Source organism: Chanodichthys erythropterus, chromosome 6 (genome assembly GCF_024489055.1).
Source record: "Chanodichthys erythropterus isolate Z2021 chromosome 6, ASM2448905v1, whole genome shotgun sequence".
Lineage (NCBI taxonomy): Eukaryota > Metazoa > Chordata > Actinopteri > Cypriniformes > Xenocyprididae > Chanodichthys > Chanodichthys erythropterus.
The window spans coordinates 34,741,164-34,768,059 of record NC_090226.1 but is presented as its reverse complement, the minus strand read 5'-3'; the positions used below and the strand labels follow the sequence as shown (position 1 = coordinate 34,768,059).

The 26,896-nt window shown below is 39.0% G+C and overlaps 1 protein-coding gene across 2 annotated transcripts in view; it reads right to left on the bottom strand.

Moving 5' to 3' along the window:
• atp2b2 (ATPase plasma membrane Ca2+ transporting 2) overlaps nt 1–26,896 on the bottom strand; it is a 168,966-nt gene that overhangs the window by 122,235 nt on the left and 19,835 nt on the right. The window contains exon 1 of one of the 2 annotated variants that reach the window (XM_067388772.1): nt 7,780–7,816. The exons of the other annotated variant lie outside the window; for it this stretch is intronic. The gene's annotated coding sequence lies outside the window, so the exon portion shown is untranslated. Of the gene's footprint in view, nt 1–7,779; nt 7,817–26,896 lie in introns of those variants that run through there. 2 annotated transcript variants of the gene reach the window in all.

Below are 26,896 nucleotides of genomic sequence, written 5' to 3'. Positions count from 1 at the left end.
TTTACAGACTGCTGAAAGCTACAGAAAAAAGAAGCAAATGGATCACTGCAGTTCACAGAAACATCTGGACTCCAGCAGAGAAGCATGGATTTGCAATTTTGTGTCGAAACGATGGATTTTGCGGAAAAATCACACCCTATATATTGTACTGTTATATATTGTGTTTGTTGAAATCAGGCACATATAAATGTCAGGAAACATGACTCTTGGCTGCATGTCAATATCCATGGATTAGGTTTCTTTGACATGTCATAAGAAACACTTTTGAGCCCAAACTTTAGGGCAATCATTTGTTTTACTTGTGTTTTCGCAGTTTCCCCTATTAAATACAGTCATGCAGCAGTTCTTTTGCCACTCAGTCCAGCTGAGGGAGCGCGTTCCGGCGGGAAAGTGACGTCTATGCATACCCTCTATTCATGATAGAAACATTTTAGCAACATGATAAAACATGGTAACAACGTGATACATTAGAGAACTTACAAGAAAAGTGCTAAATCATGTTAGAAAATGTTACAAGCTAGTTAGCATTGTGCTGATTCTTGCTAGAAAAAATGTTAGCAACATGCTAAAACATGTTAGGCCTAAGTGTTAAATCATGCTAGAAATACGTTAGCAATGAACTAAAGCATCTATTTTTCTTTGTGCAACAGGCCTCAGTTCATATGACGTAAATAAATGCAAATTCATAAAAATAAATATGTTTGTTAGCAGTAATGTGCTCTGGTAAACATATGCTTATGCAATGTATTTTTGAATCTGATTGAGAAGATAGCAGTGTTAATTTCGTTGACGAATAATTTTCGTCAATGACATTTTTTCATGGACTAAAACGAGACGATGACCAAATAAAAATGCGTTTTGAATGACTAAAACTATGACTAAAATCTACTCTAATTTTCACCAACAAATAAAAACGAAACAAAAATGATAGAGAGGGATGATTGGAGAAGATATCCAGTCAGAACTGCTGTCCTGTGTGGAAGATGAGCACATTTGAAGTGCAACGTGCCGATCTAACCGCGGGAAACGTGACGCTCTACAGGCTCTTCAACTGATTCGCATTTAATGAATAGTGCACATTTATGCCAAGCGATTGCTTACAAGCTAATGTTGATGAATTATGACAATGTTTACTACACAATGTTTATATGGTAAAATGTTTTAGACGGTAGACGAATGCACATTTTATCTCCCTCGTCTGAACTCAAATGAGAAGCCTGCTACAGTGCAGACCGCAGATATTTCAGAATAAGAGTCACGGTGTATTTTGGGATTATTTTTTCATTATTGAAATTATTCATTATTGAATAATTGTCATTATTGTTATTTTGTTTACACAATAAACTGTATTTAATTTAATTTAATTTCTATTCAATTCATAGTGAACTACTGCATCTTCTGTCACAGGAAGGAAAGAGTAAGAACATTGTTTGACACATTATTCAATATATTTTACAAGTATAAGGGTTTTATAGTTAACTAAACCTAAAACCATAAAAAAAAAAAAAAACTTCATTACTTGAAATAAACGGTAATTTATATATAAAAAATGTAAATTTATTTTATTTCATCTAGTTTCCAAGATTTTGCTTATCCTGGTGTACTAAAATAACTAAAACAGAAATAAAATAAACTATATAGATATTTAAAAGCAAAAACTAAAAGACATAAACACATAAAAAAATACTAAAAGCTCAAATACTTTTAGCTAAAATTACAATGAAAGCAGAAAAAATTTCAAATCTAATCAAAACTTTAAACAAAAACTATAATAGCACCTCAATGATAAGTGTGTCGATCCCTGAAAAGCACTGAATTGAGCTCTCTTTTGTGTCTTTTTGCACTTGAACGGTCAATTTACTGTAGATTTAGTCAACTAAAATCTGATGACATTTACTCGACTAAAACTAGAGTAAAACTAAAACAATTTCTAATGACTAAAATGTGACTAAAACTAAATGGCATTTTATTCAAAAGACTATGACTAAAACTAAATCAAAATTTGCTTTTAAAATTAACACTGGAAGATAGTCATATTAAAATTTCCAATTGAAGTTTAAATTGGATGAAGCTTAATCTGTTTTTCAATCCAGATTATTTAGGTGCATGTAAACGTAGCTACTATTGGTTTCTGAAAGCTCATTTTAAAAGTATTGTATTGTAACAATTATTATATTCAGTTATTGTATTATATTTCTGATGCAATTGAGCAATTTGAGCTACAGGAGCTCATCTGTTGGATCGGACCACACGTGCATCAATGAGCCTCGGCCGCCCACGACCCTGTCGCCGGTTCAACACTGTTCCTCCTTGGAGCACTTTCGATAGATACTGACCACTGCAGACCGGGAGCACCCCACAAGAAATATAATACACTCCTCTAATATTAATGGCATTGTGTGATTTCGCCTGGAGCAAGAATCTGTTTCATGAAAGTCAAAGTGTCTGTGTTTTCTCTCTGCACACACATCTGTTGTTTTCTCTTGACTGTGCATAAAAATCAGTATTTGAGGATGTTTCCTGCGATTATGATTCATGTTTAAACTCATTTATTCTGCCTCTATGCTATTTTTTCAAAGCCTGTCAAAGCACATTATGCAGTGTAACAACAGCTTCATCATTATCTGTGGAATGAGTTGAGTTTGTCTGTAAAATCTACTTCATCTCTTGATAGTGTCAGGGTTATATCTGTTTATAGATTGTTTTCGTTACGGCTGCGACGCGGCTACCGGAGCTGATCCACGGCCACTCTTCCATTCGGAAGAGCTCATCCCTATGCCCTAATCCCTTCAAAGGGTTTACACTCTGGAGTGAGAGCTTGGATGAAGGGTGTAGGGGTCAAAAAACTATTTTTTTGGAATGCACTTCAGCGTCATCTTAACGAGACAATCAAGGAGGCGCCTTCATCTTTTTCCCCTGGTTTACTCTTTGTATTAATACACATTAATTTACTATAATAACATTATAAGCCAGTCTTTTACGTTAAATATATTGTGTCTATGAATTTGAAACATTTGAATGGACTGATTAAGGGAGCTGTAAAGTATTTTTGTTGAAGTACAATGTCATTTTGACCATAATAATGTACCAAATCTAACTTCTAACAGTAGTATAGAAAAATGCCATACAGACATTTATAGATAAAATCGAACTCCTAACCTCCTGTACCCATTCTGCGATGTAAAACAACTTCCCTGTGCAAAGGATCATGGGGGTCTGAAGTGTCCATCAGTTGTACCCTTCGAAATCCTTCATTCTGAAGGACCCTTTGAAGTTGTCATTTTTGAGCACTTCCGTTTCGAACGACCCTTCAAATATGGCGGCCATGAATGTTTTCACTCTGAAGTGCCCTCCGGAGGGCGATATATCCTGTTTGGAACGCACAGAATGCTTGTGTTTACACCAGCCGAAAATTTGAACTTTTTTAGTTCTTGTCATCCATAACTGGAGTGTATTAACTTCGTCTGTAGGCTACAGCAAAATAAAGTATGGCATAGCAATAAACACAATGAAACCAGACAAAATCGTCAGGCAAATCTCTTGGTCTCGTGGAATCGTCTGGATTCGCTTCTGAAATGCTTCTGGTGTGAGTTGACACCGCGTAGAGGCTGTAACGCGCCGCAAACGCATGCAGTGTAAACAAGGTGTTAGTTGTATTCAAGGTTGTTCATTAGTCCTGTCCTTGTTAGTTCCCTTAGTTACTGATTTGATCAGGTGTGTCTTAGTTCCTCCCTTTGTTTGACTTGTATATATTCCCTGTGTTCTCCCTCAGTCTCTGTCGGTTCTCGTTAATTGTGAACATGGTTGTCTTCTGTGTATTTCCTCATTAAAATCCGCATTCCCACATTTCCTACACTAGTAGTGTTCCTACACCATGTTCCAACAGATACTTTCTAAATTAGTCTAAAGATTTTCTTATTCTCCTGGGCTTTTGGCATTTGACTAGGTCTGATCATTGAGCAATGTGTAGCATGGCTAATTCATGGTAGAAACATTAACAACGTGTTAAAACGTGTTAGCAATTTGCTAATTCATGTTATAATCATACTTGCAACATGCTAGTTTATACAAGAAACATGTTAGCAACATGCTAAAACATGCTAGCAATGTGTTAAATCATGCAAAAAATGCTAGCAATGTGTTAAATCATGCTGCAAGATGTTAGCAATAGCCTGTGTTAAATCATGTTAGCAAAATGATGAAACATGTTAACAATGTGTTAATTCATGGTAAAAACACTCTAGTAACATGCTAAATCATGTTAGCAACATGCAAAAACATGGTAACCGTGCAAAATCATGCTAGAAAACATGCAAGCAACCTGTTAACGAAGTGTTAAATCATGCTAACAAAATTCTAAAACATGTTAGCAAAAATTGCATGTTCATGCTATAAACATTCTAGCAATGTGTTAAATCAGATTAAAAACATGCTACATGCTATGTTACAACATGCCAGTAATGTGCTAATTGACTTTAGAAACATGCTAAAAAATGTTAGCATTGTTTCAGTTCATGCAAGAAACACGTTAGCAACATGCTAAAACATGTTAGCGATGTGTTAAATCTTGCAAAACATGCTAACATCCTACTTTCAATATATCTGCTGTTGACAAAACATCAACATCTGTACGATTTTCAATCCCTCTCTGATGTGAAAAGTTCATTAATATTCATGCTACTGTGCTATGAAGTTTTATTGCTCTGATGAATTGCATCGATGAGGGGCAGCGTTGTAAACACAAAAAATACCTTAACAGCATTTACTCTGGTAGCACTTGACCTCTGACCAGTGTAACGCAGACTGGAGGGACACTATCCCTCTTTCAAGGACTCCAGAGACATGACTGCAAGATGGATGGGTTCATTTCGCTCACAAGGACAGTTTTAAAATGCAATGTTACTTCATTCAGTTGCCTTGACTCTTTCTGGAGACATTTCCACACAACCTCTGGGTGTCTGAGCTTATGTTAGTATGTACTTATTCTCTATTATGTGTTTCTCAACAACATTATCTATGTTATACACTGTAAAAAGTAATATGCTCTATCTACTCAATAAAATTGCGGCAACAGATTACAAGCAATATTCAATGCAATTCAATTCACATTTATTTGTATAGCGCTTTTCAAGATACATATCGTTTCAAAGCAGCTTTACTGAGAATGCATGTCAAAATTACAATTTAGAGAATGCAGTCTGCAAATAATGTTATAATTTAGGCAATTAATTTACAATCACTGTTAGCAGTTTAACTGAAGCAATGAGCTCCTAGAAATAATGAATTACATATTAATAATAATTAGGATATATAGAAATTTGGGAATGTGCATGTTGATCCAGATGATTGCATCTTCTGAAGTCCTCGCAGTATATTATGTTACAATATTATTAATTAAATTTAACATATAAGAATTGAGTTAGAATTAATTCCTTAAAAGTCAACTATTTAAAATGTGTAAAGAAAAACAGCAAACACCATTACAAAAACCACAAACTGACATAAACAGCAAAGAGTCAAACTGCCCAACTAAAGGAAACACTGATCACCATAACAGTGACCAAACATTTTCAATAAAATCAACATCTGAACCACTGATAATCCATGTGTTTCTCTTTCCTTCAGTGATTCTACTTATCTTCAATGTTGGCAAAAAAAAGTTTTTCAGATATTTTGTTAAAATTTTACTTGTTTTAAATGGTTGACATTTAAGGAATTAATTTGATCAATTCTAACTCAATTCTGTTTGTTGAATTTAATTAATAATATTGCTTGTAATCTGTTGCCAAAATTTTATGGAGTAGATATAGCGTATTACTTTTTACAGTGTAAAAACATTTGTGAATAAACGAGAGCCTCGGATCACTTGTAAGTTCATTATGTGCAGGGTTGGGCAAAAATACACAAAAATGTATTTTAAAATAAAATGCCAAATACCTTATTTTTTTAGGAACGTTCACATGATCACTCAAAGACACTGACGAAGAACTGAAGTTGTGTCCTACTTAGTGGGTCTAAAGTTCAGCTAATTTCATTTATTATAAATGTAAACCATATTACACTGTCATTTAAATTCAATTAACATGCAATTAAGTGTCTGAAAACATTCCATTCAGTATATACTTAAGTATATTATTTCCGTAATAAGTACTCTTCGTTTTCACAAGGGTGGAGCTGTCAACTTTAAAATGACGTACATTTCGCTGCTGTCCTAATTATGATTGTGAACATTCAAACTTGGTTCATCAAGTCAATAATGACATATATCCTATGTACAGGTAAACATAATATGCAGTTAAGTAATTCTGAGAGTTATTAATGCAATTATGCAACCAACCAACAACAAAAACTGCTTATATGCAATGTACACATCATATTTTATTGTGAAGTATTAGCAAGCATAGCACTTTATAAAGTATATTACTGCTTTAATCACGTCATTTTGCAATTGCTTGAAAGTGCAAACTCATAACTTCAGAGGATTATTCATATAATAGGAGCTAAAGAGCTTCTGTATTTGTGTATTAGTCACAGATTCCACACCGTCAATGACATAACTGAAGTATTTTTACATCGGACCTCTGAAAAAATGCCTCTAATCACACTGCGAGCGGGTACAAAAGCTACTTTCAGTGCGTCTGCTCATTTGGGGCTTCCAGGAAAGGCATAAGGCCGATTTACTGAACACTTTTGCAGCTTGTCTAAAGAAATAGGCATCATGTGACACTTCCTCTATTAAACAATGTTTTGACCCTCAGATGCCCTGTAGGGATTGTTCTGCGTCCACCTGAATTCTGGCCAGTTGTTACAGATGGACAGGTTATAAATGCCACTGCAATTGCATAACAAATGACCTCTGACTGAACCAGCACCATTTAAACGCTCTCAAATTATAGCCTTGGGTAAAAAACGCTTGTGTTTCAGACAATACTGTGTTCAGTAAACGTGTGATCGTTGTCTTCATCTAACGAAGTGCAGCGCAGATGTCATTTCATTGTTTTCTCTAATACTTTCCTAATTCCAGCATTTTTAAAGAGCTTACAGGACCGTGTGTACCTTCTAGTCTCACACACATCACTTTAACAAACCGCCGAAAACCAGATGCCCGTGTGAAGTTTGATCAAAGTGCACAATATTAAAAGCGAGGAATATAGACATACAGCACGGTTGCACCATCCTCCCCCTGCAATGCTGATCTAGCCAATGAGTTTCTATTCATAATGTAATTTTTGCCTTCATGAAAATGGTAAATCCGGGCTAATCTCTCCATCCCCCTGGGCTCTGGATTAGTGTGTTGCATTAGAGCTAGGTGGACATGCTGTACTTCAATTTCACTGGGCTTTCAATTGATTGAACACTGAAAAACACATCATAAAACTAATATCAGAAAGTTTCTCATTAATTCCAAACCTTATTTCAATCAATGAGAAAGGTGAACTTTAGAAATCTTAGAATAGAGGAATGAAGTTACGTCAGTCCCTGTAACACAATGTGTTGGGTAAAGCATAGCGGGTGTCCAGAGAGATTATGAGTATGATTTAACCTTTAGCACAGTGAGAGGAAAACACACACACCACTGCGATAGATTCAGCTGCGTTCAGTGTCATTCAGAGCAGCGCTTCTCAAATCGTTCACGTCAAGTACCACTTTTAAAATCTGAACATCAACACACTGATCAACACCAGTGTTCACGCTTTTCAGCTCAGAGGAAACAGACATTTCAAACTTAAAAGGTTAGTTCACCCAAAAATTTGAAAAAAAATGTCATCATTTACTCACCGTCTTATTGTTCCAAACCTGTCAGACTTTCGTTCATCTTCAGAAACACAAATAAAGATATTTTAATGAGATTTTCGTCCCTCCATTTACACTATACATAACTACCACTTTGATGCTTCAAAAAGTATATGAAGAAATTGTAAAAAACTAATCCATACGAATCAAGCGGTTTAACCCAAATGTTCTTGCTGAAGCTCAAATGTGATGCGTAACACGAGAATGAACCTCATTGGTTCTCGCTGAAGATCAAATGTGATGCGCAACGCGAGAATGAACCTCATTGGTTCTTGCTGAAGCTCAAATGTGATGCGTAACACGAGAATGAACCTCATTGGTTCTCGCTGAAGCTCAAATGTGATGCGTAACACGAGAATGAACCTCATTGGTTCTTGCTGAAGCTCAAATGTGATGCGTAACACGAGAATGAACCTCATTGGTTCTTGCTGAAGCTCAAACGTGCTGCGTAACACGGGAATGAACCTCATTGGTTCTTGCTGAAGCTCAAATGTGATGCGCAACACGAGAATGAACCTCATTGGTTCTTGCTGAAGCTCAAATGTGATGCGTAACACGAGAATGAACCTCATTGGTTCTTGCTGAAGCTCAAACGTGCTGCGTAACACGAGAATGAACCTCATTGGTTCTTGCTGAAGCTCAAATGTGATGCGTAACACGAGAATGAACCTCATTGGTTCTTGCTGAAGCTCAAACGTGCTGCGTAACACGAGAATGAACCTCATTGGTTCTTGCTGAAGCTCAAATGTGATGCGTAACACGGGAATGAACCTCATTGGTTCTCGCTGAAGCTCAAACGTGCTGCGTAACACGAGAACGATCCTCATTGGTTCTTGATGAAGCTCAAATGTGATGCGTAACACGGGAATGAACCTCATTGGTTCTCGCTGAAGCTCAAACATGCTGCGTAACACGAGAATGAACCTCATTGGTTCTCGCTGAAGCTCAAACATGCTGCGTAACACGAGAATGAACCTCATTGGTTCTTGCTGAAGCTCAAATGTGATGCGTAACACGGGAATGAACCTCATTGGTTCTCGCTGAAGCTCAAACATGCTGCGTAACACGAGAATGAACCTCATTGGTTCTCGCTGAAGCTCAAACGTGCTGCGTAACACGAGAATGGACCTCATTGGTTCTCGCTGAAGCTCAAACGTGCTGCGTAACACGAGAATGAACCTCATTGGTTCTCGCTGAAGCTCAAACGTGCTGCGTAACACGAGAATGAACCTCATTGGTTCTCGCTGAAGCTCAAACGTGCTGCGTAACACGAGAATGAACCTCATTGGTTCTCGCTGAAGCTCAAACGTGCTGCGTAACACGGGAATGAACCTCATTGGTTCTTGCTGAAGCTCAAACGTGCTGCGTAACACGAGAATGAACCTCATTGGTTCTTGATGAAGCTCAAACGTGCTGCGTAACACGAGAATGAACCTCATTGGTTCTTGCTGAAGCTCAAACGTGCTGTGTAACACGAGAATGAACCTCATTGGTTCTTGCTGAAGCTCAAATGTGATGCGTAACACGAGAATGAACCTCATTGGTTCTCGCTGAAGCTCAAACGTGTTGCGTAACACGAGAATGAACCTCATTGGTTCTTGATGAAGCTCAAACGTGCTGCGTAACACGAGAATGAACCTCATTGGTTCTTGATGAAGCTCAAACGTGCTGCGCAACACGAGAATGAACCTCATTGGTTCTTGCTGAAGCTCAAACGTGCTGCGTAACATGAGAATGAACCTCATTGGTTTTCGCTGAAGCTCAAACGTGCTGCGTAACACGAGAATGAACCTCATTGGTTCTTGCTGTAGCTCAAATGTGATGCGTAACACGAGAATGAACCTCATTGGTTCTTGCTGAAGCTCAAATGTGATGCGTAACACGAGAATGAACCTCATTGGTTCTTGCTGAAGCTCAAATGTGATGCGTAACACGGAATGAACCTCATTGGTTCTCGCTGAAGCTCAAACGTGCTGCGTAACACGAGAATGAACCTCATTGCTTCTTGCTGAAGCTCAAATGTGATGCGTAACATGGGAATGAACCTCATTGGTTCTCGCTGAAGCTCAAACATGCTGCGTAACACGAGAATGAACCTCATTGGTTCTCGCTGAAGCTCAAACGTGCTGCGTAACACGAGAATGAACCTCATTGGTTCTTGATGAAGCTCAAACGTGCTGCATAACACGAGAATGAACCTCATTGGTTCTTGCTGAAGCTCAAACGTGCTGCGTAACACGAGAATGAACCTCATTGGTTCTTGCTGAAGCTCAAATGTGATGCGTAACACGAGAATGAACCTCATTGGTTCTTGCTGAAGCTCAAACGTGCTGTGTAACACGAGAATGAACCTCATTGGTTCTCGCTGAAGCTCAAATGTGATGCGTAACACGAGAATGAACCTCATTGGTTCTCGCTGAAGCTCAAACGTGTTGCGTAACACGAGAATGAACCTCATTGGTTCTTGATGAAGCTCAAACGTGCTGCGTAACACGAGAATGAACCTCATTGGTTCTTGCTGAAGCTCAAATGTGATGCGTAACACGAGAATGAACCTCATTGGTTCTTGCTGAAGCTCAAATGTGATGCGTAACACGAGAATGAACCTCATTGGTTCTCGCTGAAGCTCAAACGTGTTGCGTAACACGAGAATGAACCTCATTGGTTCTTGATGAAGCTCAAACGTGCTGCGTAACACGAGAATGAACCTCATTGGTTCTTGCTGAAGCTCAAATGTGATGCGTAACACGAGAATGAACCTCATTGGTTCTTGCTGAAGCTCAAATGTGATGCGTAACACGAGAATGAACCTCATTGGTTCTTGCTGAAGCTCAAACGTGCTGCGTAACACGAGAATGAACCTCATTGGTTCTTGCTGAAGCTCAAATGTGATGCGTAACACGAGAATGAACCTCATTGGTTCTTGCTGAAGCTCAAATGTGATGCGTAACACGAGAATGAACCTCATTGGTTCTCGCTGAAGCTCAAACGTGTTGCGTAACACGAGAATGAACCTCATTGGTTCTTGATGAAGCTCAAACGTGCTGCGTAACACGAGAATGAACCTCATTGGTTCTTGCTGAAGCTCAAATGTGATGCGTAACACGAGAATGAACCTCATTGGTTCTTGCTGAAGCTCAAATGTGATGCGTAACACGAGAATGAACCTCATTGGTTCTTGCTGAAGCTCAAACGTGCTGCGTAACACGAGAATGAACCTCATTGGTTCTCGCTGAAGCTCAAATGTGATGCGTAACACGAGAATGAACCTCATTGGTTCCTGTTGAAGCTCAAATGTGCTGCGTAACACGAGAATGAACCTCATTGGTTCTCGCTGAAGCTCAAACGTGCTGCGTAACACGAGAATGAACCTCATTGGTTCTCGCTGAAGCTCAAATGTGATGCGTAACACGAGAATGAACCTCATTGGTTCTCGCTGAAGCTCAAATGTGATGCGTAACACGAGAATGAACCTCATTGGTTCTTGCTGAAGCTCAAATGTGATGCGTAACACGAGAATGAACCTCATTGGTTCTTGCTGAAGCTCAAACGTGCTGCGTAACACGGGAATGAACCTCATTGGTTCTTGCTGAAGCTCAAATGTGATGCGCAACACGAGAATGAACCTCATTGGTTCTTGCTGAAGCTCAAATGTGATGCGTAACACGAGAATGAACCTCATTGGTTCTTGCTGAAGCTCAAACGTGCTGCGTAACACGAGAATGAACCTCATTGGTTCTTGCTGAAGCTCAAATGTGATGCGTAACACGAGAATGAACCTCATTGGTTCTTGCTGAAGCTCAAACGTGCTGCGTAACACGAGAATGAACCTCATTGGTTCTTGCTGAAGCTCAAACGTGCTGCGTAACACGAGAATGAACCTCATTGGTTCTCGCTGAAGCTCAAATGTGATGCGTAACACGAGAATGAACCTCATTGGTTCTCGCTGAAGCTCAAATGTGATGCGTAACACGAGAATGAACCTCATTGGTTCTTGCTGAAGCTCAAATGTGATGCGTAACACGAGAATGAACCTCATTGGTTCTTGCTGAAGCTCAAACGTGCTGCGTAACACGGGAATGAACCTCATTGGTTCTTGCTGAAGCTCAAATGTGATGCGCAACACGAGAATGAACCTCATTGGTTCTTGCTGAAGCTCAAATGTGATGCGTAACACGAGAATGAACCTCATTGGTTCTTGCTGAAGCTCAAACGTGCTGCGTAACACGAGAATGAACCTCATTGGTTCTTGCTGAAGCTCAAATGTGATGCGTAACACGAGAATGAACCTCATTGGTTCTTGCTGAAGCTCAAACGTGCTGCGTAACACGAGAATGAACCTCATTGGTTCTTGCTGAAGCTCAAATGTGATGCGTAACACGGGAATGAACCTCATTGGTTCTCGCTGAAGCTCAAACGTGCTGCGTAACACGAGAACGATCCTCATTGGTTCTTGATGAAGCTCAAATGTGATGCGTAACACGGGAATGAACCTCATTGGTTCTCGCTGAAGCTCAAACATGCTGCGTAACACGAGAATGAACCTCATTGGTTCTCGCTGAAGCTCAAACATGCTGCGTAACACGAGAATGAACCTCATTGGTTCTTGCTGAAGCTCAAATGTGATGCGTAACACGGGAATGAACCTCATTGGTTCTCGCTGAAGCTCAAACATGCTGCGTAACACGAGAATGAACCTCATTGGTTCTCGCTGAAGCTCAAACGTGCTGCGTAACACGAGAATGGACCTCATTGGTTCTCGCTGAAGCTCAAACGTGCTGCGTAACACGAGAATGAACCTCATTGGTTCTCGCTGAAGCTCAAACGTGCTGCGTAACACGAGAATGAACCTCATTGGTTCTCGCTGAAGCTCAAACGTGCTGCGTAACACGAGAATGAACCTCATTGGTTCTTGATGAAGCTCAAACGTGCTGCGTAACACGGGAATGAACCTCATTGGTTCTTGCTGAAGCTCAAACGTGCTGCGTAACACGAGAATGAACCTCATTGGTTCTTGATGAAGCTCAAACGTGCTGCGTAACACGAGAATGAACCTCATTGGTTCTTGCTGAAGCTCAAACGTGCTGTGTAACACGAGAATGAACCTCATTGGTTCTTGCTGAAGCTCAAATGTGATGCGTAACACGAGAATGAACCTCATTGGTTCTCGCTGAAGCTCAAACGTGTTGCGTAACACGAGAATGAACCTCATTGGTTCTTGATGAAGCTCAAACGTGCTGCGTAACACGAGAATGAACCTCATTGGTTCTTGATGAAGCTCAAACGTGCTGCGCAACACGAGAATGAACCTCATTGGTTCTTGCTGAAGCTCAAACGTGCTGCGTAACATGAGAATGAACCTCATTGGTTTTCGCTGAAGCTCAAACGTGCTGCGTAACATGAGAATGAACCTCATTGGTTTTCGCTGAAGCTCAAACGTGCTGCGTAACACGAGAATGAACCTCATTGGTTCTTGCTGTAGCTCAAATGTGATGCGTAACACGAGAATGAACCTCATTGGTTCTTGCTGAAGCTCAAATGTGATGCGTAACACGAGAATGAACCTCATTGGTTCTTGCTGAAGCTCAAATGTGATGCGTAACACGGAATGAACCTCATTGGTTCTCGCTGAAGCTCAAACGTGCTGCGTAACACGAGAATGAACCTCATTGCTTCTTGCTGAAGCTCAAATGTGATGCGTAACATGGGAATGAACCTCATTGGTTCTCGCTGAAGCTCAAACATGCTGCGTAACACGAGAATGAACCTCATTGGTTCTCGCTGAAGCTCAAACGTGCTGCGTAACACGAGAATGAACCTCATTGGTTCTTGATGAAGCTCAAACGTGCTGCATAACACGAGAATGAACCTCATTGGTTCTTGCTGAAGCTCAAACGTGCTGCGTAACACGAGAATGAACCTCATTGGTTCTTGCTGAAGCTCAAATGTGATGCGTAACACGAGAATGAACCTCATTGGTTCTTGCTGAAGCTCAAACGTGCTGTGTAACACGAGAATGAACCTCATTGGTTCTCGCTGAAGCTCAAATGTGATGCGTAACACGAGAATGAACCTCATTGGTTCTCGCTGAAGCTCAAACGTGTTGCGTAACACGAGAATGAACCTCATTGGTTCTTGATGAAGCTCAAACGTGCTGCGTAACACGAGAATGAACCTCATTGGTTCTTGCTGAAGCTCAAATGTGATGCGTAACACGAGAATGAACCTCATTGGTTCTTGCTGAAGCTCAAATGTGATGCGTAACACGAGAATGAACCTCATTGGTTCTCGCTGAAGCTCAAACGTGTTGCGTAACACGAGAATGAACCTCATTGGTTCTTGATGAAGCTCAAACGTGCTGCGTAACACGAGAATGAACCTCATTGGTTCTTGCTGAAGCTCAAATGTGATGCGTAACACGAGAATGAACCTCATTGGTTCTTGCTGAAGCTCAAATGTGATGCGTAACACGAGAATGAACCTCATTGGTTCTTGCTGAAGCTCAAATGTGATGCGTAACACGAGAATGAACCTCATTGGTTCTCGCTGAAGCTCAAACGTGCTGCGTAACACGAGAATGAACCTCATTGGTTCTTGCTGAAGCTCAAATGTGATGCGTAACACGAGAATGAACCTCATTGGTTCTTGCTAGGGCTGCACGATTAATCGCATGCTATTCTCACGCGCATTTCGTCAGTAAAGCCGGTTCCCTGATTACCGCTAAATCGCCATCACCTGTTTTTAAACGGAGCGCCTTTTAATAGACGGAGCCGTAGATCACTGAAAAGCCACGCAATATCGCGTTCATATCGCAGATGAATCGCCTGCGATAATGAACGCGATATTGCGTGGCTTGTCCGTGAACTACGGCTCCGTCTATTAAAAGGCGCTCCGTTTAAAAGCAGGTGATGGCGATTTAGCGGTAATCAGGGAACCGGCTTTACTGACGAAATGCGCGTGAGAATAGCATGCGATTAATCGTGCAGCCCTAGTTCTTGCTGAAGCTCAAATGTGATGCGTAACACGAGAATGAACCTCATTGGTTCTTGATGAAGCTCAAATGTGATGCGTAACACGAGAATGAACCTCATTGGTTCTTGCTGAAGCTCAAATGTGATGCGTAACACGAGAATGAACCTCATTGGTTCTTGCTGAAGCTCAAATGTGATGCGTAACACGAGAATGAACCTCATTGGTTCTCGCTGAAGCTCAAACGTGCTGCGTAACACGAGAATGAACCTCATTGGTTCTTGCTGAAGCTCAAATGTGATGCGTAACACGAGAATGAACCTCATTGGTTCTTGCTAGGGCTGCACGATTAATCGCATGCTATTCTCACGCGCATTTCGTCAGTAAAGCCGGTTCCCTGATTACCGCTAAATCGCCATCACCTGTTTTTAAACGGAGCGCCTTTTAATAGACGGAGCCGTAGATCACTGAAAAGCCACGCAATATCGCGTTCATATCGCAGATGAATCGCCTGCGATAATGAACGCGATATTGCGTGGCTTGTCCGTGAACTACGGCTCCGTCTATTAAAAGGCGCTCCGTTTAAAAGCAGGTGATGGCGATTTAGCGGTAATCAGGGAACCGGCTTTACTGACGAAATGCGCGTGAGAATAGCATGCGATTAATCGTGCAGCCCTAGTTCTTGCTGAAGCTCAAATGTGATGCGTAACACGAGAATGAACCTCATTGGTTCTTGATGAAGCTCAAATGTGATGCGTAACACGAGAATGAACCTCATTGGTTCTTGCTGAAGCTCAAATGTGATGCGTAACACGAGAATGAACCTCATTGGTTCTTGCTGAAGCTCAAATGTGATGCGTAACATGAGAATGAACCTCATTGGTTCTTGCTGAAGCTCAAATGTGATGCGCAACACGAGAATGAACCTCTTTGGTTCTTGTTGAAGCTCAAACGTCCTGCGTAACACGAGAATGAACCTCATTGGTTCTTGTTGAAGCTCAAACGTGCTGCTTAACACGAGAACGAACCTCATTGGTTCTTGCAGAAGCTCAAACGTCACTACTAACTCACTCAACCAGGCCCCGCCCCTTTATTCTGCGTATGAATTATTTAAATAAGGAATATTGTGAAGAAAACTCTAGATAAAGTTCAGAAACACTGACACTGAGATAGAGAAGAACTCTTTGTGCTTTGGAACTTTGCAGAGCTTTTTTTCATGCTCAAACAACAACATTACACACTAAAAAAGATGGGGGAAAAAGCAGAATAGATCCTCTTTAAATAAACAGAGTTGAGTTTGTAAATCTGTGTGGAGAATCATGAATTTTCACTGCTATTGTTATTGACTAGTGAAATGTAGATGTTGTGACAGCTATCACCGTCATGCCCTTGAGTAAGACACTTAACCTCAGATTACACCGCGGGGACCGTCACGGTAATTTAAGATGGGGATGTGCTATGGTAACATGTTGTTTACGGTACAGTGTACGGAAACTGTAAGTCCTGGAAACAATTTCCCTCGGCCCTGGTCTTGTGGCAAATAAACAGTCTGTTCTGTTCTGAAGTGTTCATGTAGTGCACTGCATTATTAAGAAGCACGTGTGGAAAATCAGGAGGATTTTGGTGCAGGTGCATTGCTTATGCAAAACAGCACAGTGATCAATGTGTAATGACCCTCCCTCTCTCTCTCTCTCTCTGCAGCACTTCCTCTGACCTTGCAGCTGAAGACGGTGATACTGTAGGAAATGAGTGCCGCCACTATTGCCCACTTTATCTGAGGTCTCAAGGGAAGCTGTCAGCCGAATGATAAAGAAATCTCCACTGGAGAATGACAGAAACCTCATCTCGACAGCCTGCAGCCACACAGACATCTGTGAACTTCACACAGTAGTCTAATGATCATCCTTTCTAACAATAAGATAGAGACGGGTCTTTGAGTGACATGCGGGTCCTTGTTAAAGAACTGGTGCATGCATGTGATGCATCTTCTGTGTGAGTTCTGAAGAACTACATCAAGATGTCTAAACTTTATCTATTGATTAGCTCCATAATGACAGTAACTGCTGACATATAAGAACCACAGTCAGTGATGCCACTTTAAATTATGGAAAAATACATACAGCCATATCTCCCTGTAGCCCAAGACTGGGTGCCACTGAAGCTAAGCAGGGTAGAGCCTGGTCAGTACCTGGATGGGAGACCTGCTGGGGAAACCAGGTTGCTGCTGGAAGTTGATGGTTAAGTTGGTGTTAGTGAGGCCAGCAGGGGGTGCTCAACCTGTGGTCTGTGTGGGTCTTAACACCCAAGGATAGTGATAGGGACACTATACTGTCAAAAAAGCATCATCCTTTGGATGAGATGTTAAACCTGGTCATTAAAAATCCCAGGATGTCGTTCCAAAAAAGAGTAGGGGTTTAAAGGGATGGTTCACCTAAAAAATAAAATTATATGATTTACTCAGCCTCAAGCCATCTTAGGTCTACTTTAGGACTAACACAACTGGAGTTATATTTAAAAATATCCTGGCTCTTCCAAGCTTTATAATGGGAGTGAATGGTACCCAAGATTTTGAATCCCAAAAAAGTGCATCCATCCATCATAAAAGTAATCCATATGACTCCAGGGTGTTAATAAAGGCCTTCTGAAGTAAAGCGATTGGTTTTGTAAGAAAAATATTCATATTTAAAACTTTATAAACTATAATAACTGGCTTCCCAATGGTGATCGTACACATACTGCACAAGTCAACATGAGCCACAAGAGTAAATCATCAAATCATCCCCATATACTGATTGTCTTCATCACTCCTTCTCCTCTCCACTAATAAACTGGTATGTGATGGGCATTCTGACACAATACGGCTGCTGTCGCATTATCATGGTGGATGCTGCACATTGGTGGTGGTTGAGGAGATTCCCCTCTTTCATATGTAAAGCGCATAAAGAAAATTTCTATATAAATATAACAAATGATTAAATAACATCACATTTTACTGATACATTTTTATAATGCGATCACTTCCCAAACGAGTGATTAAATGTTGCAGTTCTCGATGGGCAAGATGTGGACTAGCCAATTTTTGCCAGAAGAAATCAACAGATTAAGTGATAAATAAATAGTTGTTAGTTGTGTAGCCTTCAAGAATACACTGGAATCTATCGAGACATTTACATGCGTGTTGTTCATCTCTGATAGTCTTTTTCTGGAAGCTGAATCGTGCAAAATCACTGAACAAGCTGCATCTTTTTTTGCTGACATGTCACATGTCTGGAAAGCCATCAAACTCTCTAAAGACCAGCGCAGCACTTTGCAACACCTTGATTCTTGGCATGTGTGACGTGACACGGTGAAACTAAGCCCTCGGCTCTGATGTAATTCTGAGGACTTCTGACATGTTCTCTCTGGCTGTAAATTCATAACTATCCCTCTGGAACATCTGACATGCTTACTGTCCCAGTCATGCACACTGGGAATACAGGGAAATATGTTAATCACTTGATTTCTTCTTAATACTTCCATCTTGAAGAGTGTATTTGCTTTTCGGCCAGCATCAAGCTAATAGTTATTGCTTAACATACGGCTGACTTGTGAAGCAATAATGACCCGTGCCTTTCTCAACGCTGAAACGCCACCCAGCTCGCTCAAGTCATGCTCCACATAAGACCAAATGAAGCACTGAGCAGCAACACATGCTTTGCGAAATGTGCGCAACTGAGATAATTGCAGAAGAACCAAATCATTATTAACAGCCAAATTATTTTTTAATAAAGGGTCTCTGCTGATTCGTACTCTGTCATCACTAGTGTAGCTCTGTTCGCTCGGCTCTTGTTATTACATCTAACTACATCTATTACATTTAATCCAGTTCCCGATGCAAAATACTGGGAATTATTCTTACTGTACAAAACAGTCTATTGTTTTGGCTACTGGCTGAAGCAATCTGTGACCCCCAAAACATTGACGATATCAAAGCAAGTATGACATATTTTAATTCTCTAATGATAAAACAATAGATTTACTGATCAAAATTGTCCTCTGACCTCAACAAGTCATTCACTGGATATTTTCTCTTTTTCATACTTTCTCTGTAAACCCTAGAGATGCTTGTGTGTGAAAATCCCAGTAGATCAGCAGTTTCTGAAATACTCAGACCAGCCCGTCTTGCACCAACAACCATGATACATTCAAAGTCACTTAAATCACCTTTCTTCTCCATTCTGTTGCTCAGTTTGAACTTCAGCTAATCGTCTTCACCATGTTGCTGCCATGTGATTGGCTGATTAGATATTTGTGTTAATGGCCAGTTGAACAGGTGTACCCAGGACCTCAAACGAACTTTTGTCACACCTAAATTTCCTTCAAAAAATTTCCGGCAAAAACTATTTTTTACCAGCCATGAAACCAAAACAGGCAGTTATGACACCAATATTTTAGATATTAGTGAAAATTCGCAATCCTCTATTCCAAATTCGATACCACATTAATATAATTTTAATAGTGTACATTTTTAAAGACAAGTAAAAAGTCAGTAATAACATAAGTACAAAATAAAAATCAAATTACAAACAATAGCACAAATATAGCTGCAGACAGCGATACGGGGTCAGACCCTTGAAGAGGCAGTAGCACAGTGCGGAGCAGGAAGAGCAAAAACAGCAGAAATTGAACTAACATGAAAAGCAGCTGGTTCCAAATTACAGGTGAGAAAGAACTCTGAATTTACAGAAGTTTAAATGAAAGTGAACACAGCATGAATAAAAATAAATGTATTTACAATCCAAGAGGAATAAAGATTAGTACAATGCTGACCCGCATAATAAAGGAATAAAAACACACAATTTCATAAAACTGCTCCACTCTGGGTAAGGTGTTCATCAGGCCTCTGGCTTTACACATTGAGCTACTAGATTAATAATAAAGTAAACCATGAATTGGCCCCCAAATACAATGCAACTAAGAAATAACAAATGAAATAAACAGTGCTTTTCAGACAGGTCTAACAGTAGTTTTCAGGTACAGAAACGTAATAAAATAATCTAACCAAATAAATAGCACTGCATAGTCTTCATATCCTTTTTAAAGTTCAAGAGCAGTGAGAGATTTTTCTTCATCATTTGTTGTTTGGTTAACATTAAAAATGCAGACAGCAGCAGGATTATTAGGCTGCTGTCACTTCAAGACCAAATGCACACACGGATCCTGCGTTTTCTTTCTCAATTAACCATAACTGACTGTGTTTACTAGGATACTTATCAAGATGGGCATTTTTTGACATAATTTTGTGTGAATTTGTCCATTCAAGCACAGGAAGGCATGAAAGAAACCTCAACTTAGTTTTTGCGCGCTGTCTGAGACGCGTATTTCAAGGCGCACGCTTCGGATGTTGAACTTCCCACGTAGCACACGAGTAACAAAGTCCCTTTCTCTGTTCTAGCGCTTTAATATTTACATTGGAAAGGCTTAAACTTTCGTGATGATGTGAGCATATATTCCCACTTCAAGCCCTGAGTGTCCTCATTGGTCATTTGATCATCAGACACCAGAAAGCTCCTTTAAATTCAAGAAACCTCCTTTAAATATTACCACAGACTTGTAACAAAGCATGACACAGATGTTCTTGGTAGAAAACTACAGTTCAAGAGACAAAGAACATTGAGTTTCAGCGCCATGGACGTCTACCTATTAGTCTTTTAGTACGCCTCATTTCCCAAGATCCTCTCTGCAAACCTGTCAGTGGGCTAATTTCACCCTGAGGAGAGCCTATTATTTGTAATGATCAAAATGCAGACGGCTGGGCACATCTTGGCAGCCAAAGTACAGGCATTACATTCTAGTGCATTTGTAAAGCTAATTGTGTCACATTCAGTTTCTGACGAATGACCAGAACAGCCTCCAGCTCGCTCTGAAACACACAGGAACTGCACTTAATCACACAGTGAAACTATAACATGTTCGCACGCCTACCGGCTGACAAGCGCTTTACGTGGAGGATAGCGGCGAAATATAGAGGTATCCGGTGCGAGGCAGACTTTGGGTAGATTTAGATCTAGATGGTAAACAATATGCTAAAAATAATCCGCTTAATACTACCGCATGCCATGTTTGATAGAGCCACTGCTGTCAGCCCACCCGCGCTGGCCTGCAGATTCTCCCGTCACTGGATCCGAGCTCTTGGCATGTCAGACAGGAAGTGTTTACTGACGGCCGTATGTCAGGAAAATCAAACATGGAGAATCTGTCAGCCGTGACATCTGAGCGTTTGTGCTGCATATCTGCACTGACACAGAGCTGCTGGTTATTTGGCAAAGTGACATTTAGAAAAGTTTTAAGTTCAATTTATTAGAAGTCGCTTGCTAAACAAAGCTCAATTTGTCAATACAGCAAGATCAGAAATGTCATAAAAGTAAACTGTATACACTGAAAAAGATGTAAACAACATTAAGGAAATGCTATTTCAGTTAATAAGGAACTTAAATACCTAAAGATATTCCCCCGGTTTCACAGACAAGGCTTAAGTCTACTCTCAGACGAAAATGCATGTTTGAGCTGTTTTAACTGAAAGAAACGTATCTTAAAATATGTCAGTGTCATTGTTTTGTCTAAAGATTGACAACAGTAATGTTTGTTTTCTAAGACACATTTATAAAAGCTACTTAAATGTCCTAACTGAACTAAGGCCTAATCCTAAAGTCTGTGAAACCAGGCCAAGTCTTGTTTATTGAAAAGTAAATATATAGCATTTTTGGGCTGTTGATTTAACATGTTAATTTAATTAATTAGTAATTGTATAGAATGCAGTTATATGATCCCAAAATTCAAGATATCAGGGCAAAAATGCATTCTCTGAATTTTCTCTCATAGTTATATTATATGATATAGTTAAAGGGATAGTTCACCCAAAAATGAAAATGTGATGTTTATCTGCTTACCCCCAGCGCATCCAAGATGTAGGTGACTTTGTTTCTTCAGTAGAACACAAATGATGATTTTTAACTCCAACCGTTGCCGTCTGTCAGTCGTATAATGTGTGTCAATGGGAACTCGATCAATAAGAGTAAATAAAACATTGCTTAGACAAATCCAAATTAAACCCTGCGGCTCGTGACGACACATTGATGTCCTAAGACACGAAACAATCGGTTTGTGTGAGAAACCCAACAGTATTTATATCATTTTTTACCTCTAATACACCAAAATGTCCAACTGCGTTCAACACTCGCTTAGTGAGGTCTGATTGCTCTCTGACAGCGGCAGTGATGTCTCGTGCGTATACTTCAATGAGTGCTAGACATCACTGCCGCTGTCAGAGCGCGATCAGACCTCACTAAGCGAGTGCTGAACGCAGTTGGACATACTGGTGTATTAGAGGTAAAAAATGATATAAATAATGCTCAGTTTCTTGAACAAACTGATCGTTTCGTGTCTTAGGACATCAATGTGTCGTAACGAGCCGCAGGGTTTCATTTGGATTTGTCTGTGCAACTTTTATTGACTCTTATTGATAGAGTTCCCATTGACACGCATTATACGACTGACAGACGGCAGCGGTTGGAGTTAAAAATCATCATTTGTGTTCGACTGAAGAAACAAAGTCACCTACATCTTGGATGCGCTGGGGGTAAGCAGATAAACATCACATTTTCATTTTTGGGTGAACTATCCCTTTAAGCAATATCACTTGAGTGCTGTTTTTGTCCTGAATATGTCTAAATACCATTTCAGATGTACCTATATATATATATATATATATATATATACATATATATACATACATATATATATATATATATATATATATATATATATATATATATATATATATATATATATATATATATATATATATATATATATATATTCTCATTTTAAGTATAAACTCACTTAATTTTGATGATTTTTCAGAAAACAAGACTTAATATCTTTAAATCTTTTTGCTTCTCCAGTAAATGTATCTTGATTTAAGAATTTGTATATATTTTAGTTGGCAAATATTGAATAAGAAAATTATTTTTTTTCAGTGTACTTCAAAATGTGTTTGCAATTCTTTGTTTTACTAGAAATGTTGTGAAAATTATTTTTGCATTTTTCTTTTTCAGTGTACATAATCAAAAATCTGTTTTGCTACAGGTATATGATATTAATTACAGTACATAAAAAGGCATTCAAAGCGTCTGCAATGAGGGATTGAGTTTGGTTTTAACCCTCACTGTGCCACACACACTCCAGGAATTCTGGGAGCAGCAGCTGTTTTTCCTGGGATTGGCTTTCAGAGTTCCTGTCGGGAACATGTGTTCCACACAAAAATTACTGATCCTTTCTAATGATTAAGAAATATTTAAAGACTACATTGATCCAGTGGAATGAGACATTGCTTATGACAGCAAAAAGGCGCATGGGTTAAACCCCTTAGAGCTGCTGCATTCAATGTTTCCTACATTGTGAGAAAAAATCCAAAGAAAAACTAATAATGTCCTGAAAAAAAAAACAAAAAAAAAACAGTATGTTTCTGTAAAGTTTACACACAACTGCTTCAACCTTAAAAAAAACAACGCAATGCATAATTCAAATTACAGTTAAAACACCTGTGAAAAATCAACAGAAAATTCCTTCATACATTGTACATTACGCTCTATTTTCTCAGAGTTTACAATCAATTTCTGTTTTTATTCTGTTATTATTATAGTATCTCTAATCTCACATAGCTGTCATTATGTTGTGGCAATTATCATATGCATAACATATTTGCTAAGGTAAAAAAATAATAAAAAATACTAATGTGTGAAATGAAAAAAAAAAGCAATGAAATAGCTTAAAACTCTCCTCAAATGATTCCACTAAAACCCAGTGCATTTATTCAGCTATTTACAGATAAAAACACAGACTTTTACCCATAGTTACAGAATCACCCATATATTCTTGTAATTCTCAAGAATCCAGTGATTGCAACTACCGCCAGGTATATAAATAAATCCAGCGATGTGTGCCTGACGGGTTCAGATTCTTCTAAACGTGAGCATTCGGCCAACTGCTGAAGGTCCTGGCATGTCAAAGGTCGCAGGGTCAATCCACAATTCACTACAGTCCTGATGGATTTAAAGCTGCCGTGTGTCACTTCTGTCAAGTGCAAACAGTTTCAAAGATTCCCATCATTGCTTGAATCAATGAGCATGTTTGTGCACGTTCTTAACCTGATTATGCTTAATAAGCAGACAATGCATGTGTGTTAAGAGATATGAGAGCATCTTTACTGCAGACTGAAGTGCATCCAGATGGAGCGAGTGTTTGGCGGTTGGAAATTTATCTCTTTCTGGACCCAAGAAATGATCAAAATCCGTTCTGATCTCGTGCAGCAGAAGTAGAAGCGGTTCGTCTGTAACTGAATGAGAGGAGAATATATGAGCCGAAAGTTTCCCGCTGACATGTTGTCATAACCGACATAAATGCAACTCTCACAGTCGGATACACAAACGGGAAACACTTTACAATACTGGTGCAGTAATATGCATTAATTCATGCTTATCTAATGCACAGATAATCATGTGTTAATGTATGACTCATGAAGAACTAAACCATTCATTAATGATTACTGCATCTGCAACTAATAAAGAGTCTATATGATTAATAGATTAAGTAATACATGAATTGTTATTAATTGAATGCATCATAATGTATTAATTCCTTAATAACATAGTTTATTAACTAAAAGTGTAAATTAATGTGTTAATTACCACAATGGGTTGAAGCCATATACTTTAATCTGCTTTAATTAATCATTAGCTAATGATTTGTAAATGTATCATGTTATGACTTTACTTGTTGAGGCACGTGACTATTTACTAATTGTTGAGTAATATGTTAAGTATGAATTGGTTAAGCATGAATTAATGCATATTAGTGCACCAGTATTGTAAGTGTTACCCACCAATGATTAGGTTTTGACGTCACTACCGGGTAATAACCTGATTATCAATAATCTTGTAAATGTGGTTTACTTGTATTGATGGGTTATTGGTTTGCATGTAAACCGGGACAACGGATTTATTCAATAAGCTGATTTTTGTTTACATGCATTCTGATAACTACCAAAAATCAGTTTATTGAAATAAGCAAATGTACCGGTTTGCATGCAAATCAATAACTTGGCGATGCAAGTAAACCGCATTTACAAGACTGTATTAAAATGATGTCAAAATGTTAGCATCCATGTATTTCACTCGAAATATTCTGATTATTATGTGCAATGTGATGTTAAATAAAGATAATAAAGATTTTGAGTATTTCAAAATGTCAACAGGAAACTTCCACAGATTCTCCTCTCATATTTGAAGTTTCTACAACTGTATCACTGCATGAAATGAGAACACATTTTGTATATTTCTTAGGCCAAGAAAAAGTCGGAGTTTGTGACATGTTTCTCCTCCCCGTGCGCGAAACACTCGCTGTGGCTGGATGCGCTTAAATCTGCCGTATAAGGACTCTATTCTGTCACATTTCACACATGCGCACTTCATTAAGCCGACAGAACGCAGGTTCCTCAAGCATCCTTCGGGACAAATTTGGGCAAAATCATTTTGTTTTTTTTTTAAATAGTTTCCTTAATCTGAGCGGTACAAGACTTTCCCACCTGAACACAAAATTGGACTTGATTCAACAATGTTAAGTGGTTAGGGAAAAAAAAAAAACCTCCTTAATTGGTCCTTTGTGAACAAAATGGGCACCCATAGGACATGAATAGGAAATGCTATAATTCAGAGCAATTTTTTTGTCCAATAAAAATCAGTAAATCCAACACAGTGCAGATCATCCATACACATAAATGAAGGCGACATTCTCAATGTGACAAACACTCACTCCTTCACACACACACACACACACACACACACACACACACACACACACACACACACACACACACACACACACACACACACACACACACACACACACACACACACACACACACACACACACACACACACATGTTTGTTTTTGTGAATTGTGGGGACTTTCCATAGACTTCAATGCATTTTACACTGAACAAACTGTACATTCTATCCCCCTACCCTGCCCCTACCCCTAAACCTAACCCTCACAGGAAACTGTGCAAACTTTTACTTTTTCACAAAAACTCATTCTATATGATTTATAAACCCATTTACATTGTGGGGACCGCTGGCTGGTCCCCACGATGTAGGTGAACTCAGGTTTATATTACATCATGGGGACATTTGGTCCCCACAATGTAATATAAACAAAAGCACACACACACACACACACACACACACACACACACACACACACACACACTTACTTCAAAGTCAGATCAAACTGCAAGATTTGTTGATGCTTCCAAACAAAACATGTTGTACATTGTTTATTCTTATCTGTTTGTTACCATTTACTTTTATTGAGTCATTGTTAGGTTTATTATTTATTCTTACCAGTTTGGTATTTTTTTGAGTTATTGGTATTTGATGTTTTTTGTTAGAAATAAATGATTACTCTCTCTCTCCTACTTTGTCTTTTCCTTATAGCATGGTTGGATTAGTCTATAAGCATATTGTGGCATCTCTGTATAGTCTCGCCCAACACAAATGATTTAAAAAGAAAAAAATCAACAATTTGAACTTGTGCCAAAATCTAAGACTCAAGAGGTTAAGTTCATTACAGCAAAGGTTTATAGATTTCAGCCATTGAGTACTACAGCCATATAGTGGTTATTGATATTTTTGCTATTTTTATACTATCAGATGTCACTCAATTTTTTGGTTTTGGCTGTCTGAACTTAATGAAATTATTTTTTTTACTGAAGTAAAAAAAAAAATGTTTTTGTACATATAATACAAAAATAAGCATATTTTGCATAAAGAATATGGTACTTTAAAAGGTAATTAAGGTGAGACACCCCAGGTGAATAAAAAAATTAACTAATAGATATCACCATATATCCCCAGGTGATTGATTACATTAAAAATTGCAAACATTTTTTGTATTACAAGTTTTCTAAAATGTTTAAATATGCAAATGATGCATTATCTAATTAAATATGTGCTAATTTGCATACATTTCTAGAACAAAAATCTGAATATTGGATCACATCAGGTTCACAGTTATATATATATATATATATATA